We start from the raw sequence: 12,647 nt of genomic DNA on the forward strand, positions 1-12,647 counted from the left end.
ATGCTAATACAGCTTTATAGCAACATGGACAGACAGCGCAAAGGTTGCTTGATAAAGAATTTACATCTTGCCCTGAAGATTAATATAAAGGAGAATCATACAATGGTAGAAGCTACCAGTTCAGTAAAGTGCTGTGGTAGACCCATAAAAAATACATCATGTTGATAGTAATAAGGTGCTGAATTCACAAGCCAGGGACTTGATATGATGGTGGTTCTGACAGCGTAGTCTAGCATCCAAACCACTGCTGTTGCTTGACAGTGAATTCGGCTCTTCATCCAGCCTTGCTGATCATGTCATGGGACAAAGAAACTGTATGGGGTTGATTTCAGGCAAAGAGTAGGGCAGGATAGGACTTGCGGACAAAGGGAGATAACGGAAGATATACTTGGTTGTTTAATTTATCACTTGAGTAAACACTCTGGAGACTCAACTATTCGTGTTTAAGTCAATAAAAAGTCAATTTTGTGAATTTTTACAAGGTGCCTTCTGTAACACTGAAGTTATGTTACGATTGCTACAACTGCAATTCTGAATACTGAACACTTCTGTAAATGTTGCTTTACGTCGTCTTAGGGAGCATGGGGGACTACAATTAGGACCCAGTTATGTATCTTTCTGGTGCCTTTCTTTTCCAGTTGACTCATACATTATGTGTTACACAACCACACATTTAAATTAGATCATATTAAAATGACTGATACTGCAAAGAAAAGGGGAAGAAACAGTTACATTACAATGCCAGTTATTTGGTGCTTCTTTAAGGCAATGTTGGTAAATAATAATAATCATATACCGTAATTTTCGGACTATAAGTCGCACCAGCCATAAAATGCCCAAAAAAGTGAAAAAAAACCCCATATATATGTATATAAGTCGCTCCTGAGTATAAGTCGCCCCCCCACCCAAACTATGAAAAAAACTGCGATTTATAATCCGAAAATTACGGTACATACAAAAGGGTCGACACAAAAATGCCATTGCCAATGATCACAAGCTTTATTAATTACCTCTCTCAAAATTGATTCTTGGAGAAAGCGTTCAAAAGACCTCTCACACTTGATGCATGGTGGAAGATTCACACCTGTACAGTGGATATTTCGTACATTGCTTTTGTAGTTAAATAACAGACGTACATCCAGGATACACTCAAAAGGCAGAGGAGATCAAATATGACCTTGTTATTTTTCTCCAAGGATGAAGTGAAGAGAATATTCACTATCAGTACTGATCTAAAGGTGCGAGTGATGTTATCAACGGTAAAGGTGGATTCGATAAAACCATATTTTATGATTAACAAAATATGTCAAATTATACGGTGGAATTGAGGAAAATAACTGACGTTGTTCTGAAGTGATTGTGGTGAAACTGGAAGAGAAAGTATACGAGGGTGACCAAAAGTGTTGTTTAGACTAGAGTCAAGCCATGAAGACTCAAATGAGGAGGAAGGCCAGGCTGACACCTGTTATGTCAAAACTGGGTAAACTATTGTTTCGTCCAAAGTTTGAGTGCTATTGCCCAAACTAAAGCTTGTATCTCACCGAGCCCTTAGTGCAGGGGTGTCAAACTCCTTTTTCTTGCGGGCCGCATTGTAGTCATAGCTTCTTTCGGAGGGCCATTATGACTGTCAACCCAAATAAATGTATGGGCACCTCATATTATTTACAGTAAAAGCTACAAAACAAACTGACAAATAACTCGTTTTCAAATCAGATGAGTAAAAACTCGTCAAATATTAAAAGAAACGATATTAAAAGTGAAGACAATTTGTGATTCTAGTAATGACACACGAATTTGATGCACAATTTGTCTTTGCGGGCCATATAAAATGATGTGGCGGGCCATATCTGGACCCCGGGCCTTGAGTTTGACACCTGTGCCTTAGCGTTTGCATGTGTAGTGAATGTTGGTATTTTGTCAGGGTTCCTAGAAGATTGCAAACAGTAGCAAACGGTTGCAAACTATTTTTTTTCTAGAGCAAAGAACTGTTAAAAATTTGATGGAGACAAGAAAAACTGCTTGCTATAACTATTTAAAAATGTCTAACGAACATCTTTCCAACTGTTGTTCAACAAACCCTGACAAAAAAAAAAAACATTTGCAAGGTACATTAACCTTTGCTACTCAGTGAGATACGGGTTTAAAGTGATGAAAATTAATCATTTAGAGTTTCACTAATTAATTCTGAGATAATTTTGTTTGTTCCATGGGAGAGGGATAGTGGGGATATCTCAACTATAAGTAACGAGTCCTTTGTAACTCCAGTGAAGGAAGACTAATTGGATCTCCAGTTCTAACAGCTTCAAAAGATATGTTTTTCTCTTGAGAGTTCCATCACATTCATTTGGCATCCCACTCACAGGTACAACTTTCTTGCCACCGATGTTTCTGAGCAACGAAGGCACAAACCAAGGCTTTCAGTATTTTGGATTTGCACATGAATTTACCCACAGCAATCATATCAATGTGTTGAAAGCAAATTAAATGAAACTAACAAATTGAGTACTGGTTAGACGAGAAGAATGCTTATTTACACCTTTCCCAACATTTCTTAATAAATGAAAATATACTCTTTTATATGACTTTTCCATTACATGTATGTTGAACAGAAACGAGGTTAAGACATAAGAGGCCCTAACATTGCGAAGACTGTACTATGCTTGATTTCCTCTTGATCTTCATTACCATTTGTGATGTGCACAAAAGAAAAGCACCTGTGTATCGGTAGCGGAGTAAAGGGCAAAGCAGTGAGATGGAGGAGAGGATCTTCCATTATAGATTTGACCTCAGGGTCACACACGCGCGTGCGCACACACAGGCAGGCTAAAGGGAAGTTGACTATTAGATTCCTCTCCATCACTCAGCCTGCTGACTGTCTCCTACTGATTAATATGCTCTAACTAACAGTCCATCAGTCTCTCTGTCCATATAGCTGTACTGTTTCTATATTGTACTTTACGTAAATGTCGCTGATTATGCTCAACGAGCTATCCTAACATCGAAGGCAATTGGGATTAATGGAGATACAGTATGGCTATTATGTTCATACTCAAGGCAGGCGGGTTTTATCAAGTCACGTCAAGACAGTCACTCTTTTTATCAGCATGAATGACGTCAGATAGTATCACACATAGGTGAGGTTTAAGCTTATGTTAGGAAAGAAAATAACATTTTCTTCACCAACTAGACAATGATTCCCTTTTTTCTTTTTAGTTGGCCTTGTTTCTTCTCAATGTTTAAATCAATGGTGGCTTTGTAAAACAAAGATTAATTGTAGCATTTGTAAAGACCAGTACGATAATGAACCTACTGGGACAGTTCTAGATTTGTAAGAAGTGGTGCAACAAATGCCAAGACTTCCTGTCAACTGGCAATGACATCACAGTTGCCAGGTCTTAGCCAATCACAGCTCAGCTTCAGAAAACTGGCTAGCCATGATTAATGAATGAGTTGGGCTCCACAGAACATATTACGACCCAGAAGATTTTGGGGTTGACTTCCTCCTTAACATATATAAGAAATAGTTAAATTTAATCAAAGCAATCAGGTTGCATGGCCGTTAAAGTTAGATCATTTATTTTGTTTAGACTATAGTCTTTATAGTAATTAATGACAAAAGGATGCATAATAGTAATTCAATATAGCACAAAGGGGTTCTAAATTTCAAACAGCTTTCCATTCAGTTGGGTTGAAAAGGTCATTTGGGGTTGAATACTCTTGCAGCGAGTTGAGCATCATTTCTACGCTGTATAGCAATCTCCTCACTGCCACGATGAAGTGGCATTTATTGAAACGCAGTGCTTGGATACGGTTTTGCCATCTTGTTTCTTCTCAAGTTCTACAGAATTTGAATTGACTAAGAGCCTTTCCCTCATTGAATTTTATCAACTTTTTCATGCTTCTCCTTTGGCTTTTGGCTGAATGCCCTGAGCCTTAAGGTACCCCCACCACACACACACACACACATACCTCATTTTTCTGACTTCAACTGCTCTTAAAGGAGATTGCAAGAGAGCAGTAGCCAGATTTAATATTGCAGGAACCGACAGTACAATACATGATCACTCGATTTGTCAAATAACTCAATTTCTCACACATTAGGTGGTATATGCCCAAGCCTTCCTTACAAACTAAATCTCACCTCTTGCAAGTCAGAAGAACTTGCTGGGTCGACTACAGGTTTGTCCTGTTGTAGGAATGAAATATATTTCCAATCGTTTCCATGCTGCAAGTATGTGGCCGTCCAGCTTTACCATTTGGGACTACTGCAGTCTGTATGATTGCAGACATCATAGCATAGCAGACATTTTCTGTTCATCGCATGAACATCTGCATTTAAGTTTATTTTCAGAGGTGTGATTCATTCATTCATCTATTAGGTCACGTTACAATCTCGGCTACCCCACAAAGATGACCAAAATGAGAGCACAGCATACAGCATTGTACATAGCTAAATTACTCTTTCGAATGTTTGGAACTCTGAATACATTTCCAGTTTCATGTAGACTGAAAATATCTGTGCAAAAGATGGCCAAGAATGATATTCTTCAATGTAGAGATTCTTTGTCGTCCTGATTTTTTTAAACATATATTATCTAGCAAATTAATTACATTTATTTATTTATTTATTTGTTTATTTATTTATTTATTTATTTATTTATTTATTTATTTATTTATTTATTTATTTATTTATTTATTTATTTATTTATTTATTTATTTATTCATTTATTTATTCCCTTAGCAGCAAATCAAGGAAGCATAGTATTCATGAGCAAAAAGAAAAATCAGCTTTTTCCTCATACGTTTAATATGGATGTGCATGTTATTCTTCAGAAATCACTGTATTCCTTTTGTGATTTTTTTTAATATACGATTGCCATTTTTTGGGAGAAAAAGATGAACAGATTTTGATTCTACAGACCAATTGATAATACATATCCTTGAATTCTTAAATGGTTGAATTCTGCTTGCAAGGACAGTCGATTTCAGAAGTTTTATGGTGTGTGGTTGCTGGAATACTTGTTGACTTGACTTGATTTACATTATGTTGTTGTTTTCTCTTGGTTTGTAAATGAATCCATCTGGTGTGTGTTCGCGTGTCCATGTTTGCGCGTGCATGTTTGTGTGTGAGTGTGTATGTGAGTGTGTGTGTGTGTGTGTGTGTGTGTGTGTGTGTGTGTGTGATGGTGTAAGGGGAAAGCACAATAACTTGCACTGGCTATCTCACAACACCTCGGAATAACACCAAGAGTCTGTCCATCTTACCCAACATTACACTTATAATCTTCTTGCTTTAGATGAGAAATTAAATTCAGCCAAACTATAAAATCTTTTTAAAATTTTTAAACAAATCAATATGTGTTATGGTATCAGACCATGCTAATGTCTCAGAATGCTGGTGGTTTTCAGCATACTGAATGTATAGTAAATAGCTCGCTATTTAATTATTTTATTTTTATATTATGTTGTGTCTGGTCAGCAATTTTAGGTCCATCCTTTGAGCTGACACCTCATTTATTTTCCTTCTTTGCTTCTTCCCTTTCCTTGTCTGTGTATGTGTTTGGTGGGAGCTCAAGGCTGCTTTTTAGTCTGGCCACGTGCGTCTCGTCCGCAGCAGCCGGCTGTTCGATGAGAACATTCAGCTAAATGTCTGATCGATAGAGGCTGGCAGCGCTCTCTGCTGCTGCCGCCAGAATACTGAGGAGGAGGGGGTGGCGCCTGTTAACATTGTCGCGGTAATGGTAGCCATACTGAAAATCAGGAACACCTCATGTTTGATCTCTGTCTGTGCCTCTGATGTGTCATTAGGTATTCTGTTATTTGAATTTTTTATGTGATGTGCTAGGAACATTAACAGATGCTGACTAATCTTTACTCTCATTTTGATGTATTTTTTATTGTTTGCATATTTTCAAATTAGAACACGATGGTTCAGCTCCTAGTTATGGTGCAATGCCACTGTTTTTCTTTTTTATTATTCTTGAGAGGTCTTTGATCCCCCTTTTTTTTGCCCAGCAGGATGATTTTGCGTCTGACTCATGAATTCTATTTTAAGAATAGATCATCAGCAGAAAACAAAAACATATAATTAATTCACAAGTGGCAAACGGCAACATGAGATTACATAATGGAATATCCATAAAGTTATCGTGCTAGTCTTCAGGGTTCATCAAGGTTCAAAAGGTGAGTTGGAACATCTTTTGGGCCAGAGGCAAGGTACAACCTAGACTGGCTGGCAGCCATTCGCAGAGCAAAAACATGGACAGCATCAACTACCGTAATTCTCGGACTATAAGTCGCTCCGGAGTATCAGTTGCACCAGCCATAAAATGCCCAAAAATGTGAGAAAAAACATATATTAGTCGCTCCGGAGTATAAGTCGCATTTTGGGGGGCAATTTATTCGACAAAATCCAACACCAAGAACAGACATGAACGAGCAACAACAGGCTAAACGATACGGTATGCTAACGTGACAAACACAAACGAGGAGCTGAGAACGGGCCTGACGTAACATTCAATTATTTAAAAAAAACTATTACTTAAATAACACGTTTATAAAACCATCTGTGTCACTCCAATACATTAAATCCATCAATCGTCCTTTGTCAACAATGCCGTGTGCCGCGCCGCAGTTGAAATTATTCCACAGGCCCATACAACGATATATAAACTATATTTTAAATAACTATCACATAAACAACAATATTATCAAACCATTTGTGTCACTCCAAATCATTAAATCCATCGATCAAATTTCTCGTCCTTTATGTCATCCTGGTGACAGCGGACATGTCCAGAGGATATGGCGCTTTAAAGTGTTAATTACTTTATTTTCTATTTTTTGTCTCTATTTTTCACGTTTTGAATATGTCCAAGATAAAGATATCAGAGCATGTGAAGTGATCAACTATACTAAAAATAACATGTGAAGTGGTCAACTATACTTGTAAGTAAGTGATGTGTTAATGATCAAGTAAAGATTTGTGAAAAAAAACATATATAAGTCGCCCCCCCCCACCCAAACTATGAAAAAAACGCGACTTATAGTCCGAAAATTACGGTATCTTTAATTTACCTTGAATGCTTGCTTTTGGAAAAAAAATCTATAAAAGCACAGGAAGCGCATACAAACAGAAATCAATTGCTAATCTACCACACTTCTCCTAAAATAGGAAAAAAGGAAACCTATTTTACTATCAGCACTTACCAGAATGGAATCTTATAAAATGTTTGTTTATAGTTGGGGTTCTCATTTATTGTAAAGGCCATTTTAAATCATTGCTTTAATATTCTCCTTTATTCTTCTTTCAATCTGGCATAGGATTCTCATTTGCAAATTTTTTGTGTAATTTCTACTGGGAGCCCGGCGATTTCATTGGGTTGCCAGTTAAATTGGCGGAAGAAGCTAGATAACTATCCTCATCATTTGAATCAGGTGTTGCAAGAGGGAGACATAGAAAATATGCAGAACACTGGATCCTGAGGACTACAATTGGTGACGCCTGGTCTAGTGTATCTTGTTCATGTCAAGGCAGTCACATACTGTACTAAATTAAGAGTCAATCTGGTTTAGAACATCCTCCATCAATTTTTAAGGAGGGCAAACATGACTCTCTCCTAAAGAGGACCGGAGCATACTGATGTAAGTCATCAAAAAAAGTACTTGTTATGTTTGGGAGGTTGGTAAATCACTGCTCATAATTGTCGGTAACAGTCAGGAATCGACAAGATCCAGGAAGTGCCATGGTGGTGTAGTAAATCAATTCGAGTTCTGAAGAACAAAGAAATGAAGAAACTAAAAAACGCAAACAATAGTGACACTTGTGTCTTGGAGGAAGCCCTCTCTTGAGCACTCAGCCTTGCGAGTCTTGAGATTGGAAGTTGGAACACAAGACAGTCACTAATATGTAACCTTGTGAGCCTCGAGGTTTAAATAATATTATAACATCCTAAGGGGAAAATCAATGGAATGAACAGAATAACAAATGAAGATGACTGAACTAATTAAATAAGCCCATTCCCGTTATGTTACCTACTGCTGGAGAAATTCTAAGTCTCATATTGAACTCAGAATTGCCCACAGTCGGAACGGTTGTTTATTTGTATATACTATGCCCTATTGATCAGTGAGTAATAGAGATAGGTTCCTTCCTTCCTTCCTTCCTTCCTTCCTTCCTTCCTTCCTTCCTTCCTTCCTTCCTTCCTTCCTTCCTTCCTTCCTTCCTTCCTTCCTTCCTTCCTTCCTTCCTTCCTTCCTTCCTTCCTTCCTTCCTTCCTTCCTTCCTTCCTTCCTTCCTTCCTTCCTTCCTTCCTTCCTTCCTTCCTTCCTTCCTTCCTTCCTTCCTTCCTTCCTTCCTTCCTTCCTTCCTTCCTTCCTTCCTTCCTTCCTTCCTTCCTTCCTTCCTTCCTTCCTTCCTTCCTTCCTTCCTCATCCATCCATCCATCCATCCATCCATCCATCCATCCATCCATCCATCCATCCATCCATCCATCCATCCATCCATCCATCACTTTTTATTGAACCGGTCAAAGAAAGTGTCATTTGAGGCTACTAAAAATGTGCAAGTTGAAACATTGTGTGTCAATGAAAATTGTAGTCTTGTTTCCTTTGACGCAAAACAAATCAGGACATTACGAAATCGGATGAATCATCAGAGAATCATCTTGACAGTTTAATTTTTGTCCTCTTTTGAGGAGCACCTTGAATTTTAGTCATAATGGGCATTTGAATTTATCATTCAGTTTTCGGTATAGACTTACACAACAGTTCAAAAGTTTAGGGTCACCCTGTCAATTTAGTGTTTTCCATGAAAACTAACGTAATTGCAGAAGGGCTTTCTAATCATCCATTAGCCTAGCACAATTAGCAAACACAATAGACCATTAGAACACTGGAGGGATGATAGCTAGGTAGATACTGCATTAAAAACCAGACATTTGCAGCTAGAATGGTCATTTAACACATTATCAATGTATTGAGTTTATTCCTGATTAGCTTAAAAAAAATAGCAATTCAATTTTAAAAATAAGGACATTTCTAAATGACCCCAGATTTTGGAATGGTAGTGTATATTATGGTGCTCATTAACTGCTAAAATTTTCTTTAAGTGAACTATTATACATTGTTAATTTCTTGTAAATTACAGAATTACATTGTGACATTTCTCTCCGTCATGGTTGGTAAGAAATAATAATGTCAGACATTTTCTGCTTGCATTCTGAATGAGAATGAAGCTGACCCAATTAATTATCCCCCATTAAAAGAACTCATTATTTGTGCAGTGCATTTGGAGTCTGAGAACAGTTGATTAATTATTGTAAAGGACATTTTTGACTTGACTTCCGTTTAAGCCAGTGATTCCCAACTTTTATTGAGCCATGGCTCATATTTTAAGTTTGAAAATTCCCGTGATACAGCCACACAAAAATTATCCAAAAAGTGGATACAGATGTAATTTCCCTACAAAGTACTCTGGCATCTAATAGAATGTTTTCTGTCACTATGAGTCACTAAATGAACCCAGCTATATTATTTATTATAAATTAACAGTTTTCTGATTAATTAAGTGAAATTTGATCATTTCTCATGGCCACTGAAGTGCACTGTCACATTGGTTGGGAATAACTGCTTTAAATGCAGTGCTTTGTCATTTCTGTCCCTCACCTCATCCATCTTTGTCTTCATATCATCATGTCCACTCTGACCATTATTCGGCCATCCCATCCCAGTGTTTCTTCTTGTGCTTATTTGCTCATAAATGCCCAGGACTGCTGCCTGGCCCGAGATTACTCCCCTTGATCTGGCTTTAAGGATATTTACAGTTGTATGTCAGTTGCTTCTCATTCAATAAGTCAAGCTTAGTTAAAAAAAAAAAAAGTTTGGCTAGACTTTAGTTTGCCTCAGACACAAAAGAATCTCACCAAATGAATGAATCATTAAAACTTAACAAATGAACGAATTAAAATTGCAATAATGATGCAGATCGGACACATTTATCAGATGACAACCTAAAATCATGTCTATGTAAATGCTCTAATTAGGGACACACGTTCTTTTGAAAATTGCAGATTACCCTTCTTCATAGAATGTGCTTCTGCGTGCTAGTTTTGTAAACTGCTGATATTCCTCTCACAACTGCCAGAACACCGTATGTTCATTGAATTTTAAATAAGATTATTATTATTTTTTTGTCTGTTTATGGTGTTTTATCCTATCTTGCACCCAGTATTGATCTCTGTGATAGTGTGCTGAAGTAACATGCAGTGGGGGTAGGGGGGGCAGCAGGTAGGGTGGGCTCATGGATTTTTTTTCTCGGGGCTAAAGTGGGGCTTGACCCATACAAAGGAGGATATTTATACTGTACATTACACAGTACCGTCTACTCCAGAGTATTGTCATTACAGCCTCGTGGAACATTACATTGATTTCTATGCTGTAATGAAAATAAGCGAGTGGTGAGATATTTGTGTCAGTCTCTCCAAAGCAGTGGAATTAGAGTAAATCCTTTACATCAGATCCCCTACTGAAGTGATGGAAATGATTGTTTAGTACCACAAAAGGATCTGTAAGATTGGCAGCATGACTTGCGTTTGACCATGTGTAGGATTCTTTTCCAGGCAGTCATTTCTTTTTCAAGTTTTGTATTGGGATTTTCTTCCATAGCAATTTTTTTTCTTCATTCGACTTGTGTAAACCTATTTGTTGGTTTCACTTAACAACCTTGGATGTGTTTTTTTTCTTTTTTCTTTTTTACCCTGAAAGCTCTGCAGCTTTGTGCTTTTGAAATTCTTCGGGGAAATGTTTCCGTGGACGCAAACACATTAAAGAGCTTTGCTATAGAGCTATTGCAACCCGATAAGCGCAAGGCTACCCGCTCACCTCACGACTGGGCTGTGCCTTGCAGCACAGCCCGGTGCGCATCATCACAGCCCATTGTGCATTGTGAGGGTCAATGCTTGACAAAATGAAACAACAGTTACAGTAAGACCCACCGGCGTGTCTCATAAAAGAAGCACATATTCATCATTGTCTGTTTTATATTGGTGGAAACGAATTGGTATTTCCCCGACAAAACCTCCCTGCCATCCTAGATATCCACCATACTCAAACAAAAAGCACAAATACACACACACACAGACACACACCACACACCTGTTTAATTTCCCTTTAGACATTAATATCCGTTCAGAGATGAAAACGTGCAACACATGAATTGAACTGCACCCTTCTCTGACATGGCTGTGTTGGCATATCTGAGACAGTCATCTATATCTTCAACACATACACACACGCACGTACACACTCACACGCACACACTTGCGTAATGCGAATATGTAGTAGAGAAGAATTGACAATAAAATCAAATCAAGGAATTATTGCTTTTTCTTGACCATACATTGTTGACTTATTTCCCCAAGCCTTCAGACTGGAGGAAATATAATTTTAAACTGTTTGGATTTATTTCTGCTCAATTCAACCCTGTATTTATCCAAGTAAAGCGGTTCAGAACAGATACTCATTTGCAATGCTGAGTAGCAGCACATAGTAGCAGAGTCAAACAAAGCAAAAATGGTGGTTTGAAAGTATAAATTGACAGAAAGGTCTTTTGTCAGTCTGGAGAGGAAAATCCTTTGTCCCAAAGGTATTTGTTCCCCTGGATAAAGAAATTCTGCAACACAGGCAATGTTAGATAAAGGGTGAGGCACTAACATGCTGACATAATCTTTGAATTATGGCCAGAACATCATCTAACGCAGTGTTTCCTAATGTTTATTGAGGAAAGGCACTTAATTTAAGGGAGGTGTGGATGGTGTCCTTTCTGAAGGATCTGACGTTGAAGTAACCATTTACTCACAACATTTATTATTATCACCGACAGTGAGCACTATTTCTTGTGTTATGATCATACAGTAATAATGTGATTCAACTGATCATACAGTGAATGTGCTGTTCAGCTCATTTCCATTCAATTTTGTTTATATTGCGCCAAATCACAACAAACCTTGTTTAAGGGTACTTTACGCATGAAGGAGGCTTAAGGACTAACTGATCAACAACTGTACAAAACAAACACGCACGCACAAACCTACTTACTACTATAAATATATACTACTATATTCATACATTACGTGTGTGTGTGTGTGTGTAAATATGAAATATATATATTTTTATATAAATGTATATGTATGTATCTATTAGTGTCTCAGTTTAACGGATTATTGACGCAATTAATTCAACTCCCTTTTAATGCCACTAATTATTTTAATTGTGCGATTAAGGCATAATAAGATTTTTGCTTTTTTCATGTACTGTTGCCGCAGTTTAACAAAGACACCTCACTGGATCTTGCGGAACTGGAAATAAACATCAAGCACGCCATACTGGTGAAACTATTCTAGGCTTGCTAAGTACAGATTTCATCTGTTTTAGAAATAAAAGTCAAAGTCAAAGTCAAAGTCAAAGTCAGCTTTATTGTCAATCTCTCCACATGTCACAACACACAAAGCATCTTGGCAAGTGCTATGTTCATGTTATACTGCTGTTAAGCTCAAAACAAACATTAAAAATGGTTTGTTGCACTATAGGCTGAGTCCTTGTTTACATCTCATATGCATGTTGTATTTTTTTTTATATTTCCCATATTT

This window comes from Syngnathus typhle, linkage group LG12, assembly GCF_033458585.1.
Source record: "Syngnathus typhle isolate RoL2023-S1 ecotype Sweden linkage group LG12, RoL_Styp_1.0, whole genome shotgun sequence".
Classification (NCBI taxonomy): domain Eukaryota; kingdom Metazoa; phylum Chordata; class Actinopteri; order Syngnathiformes; family Syngnathidae; genus Syngnathus; species Syngnathus typhle.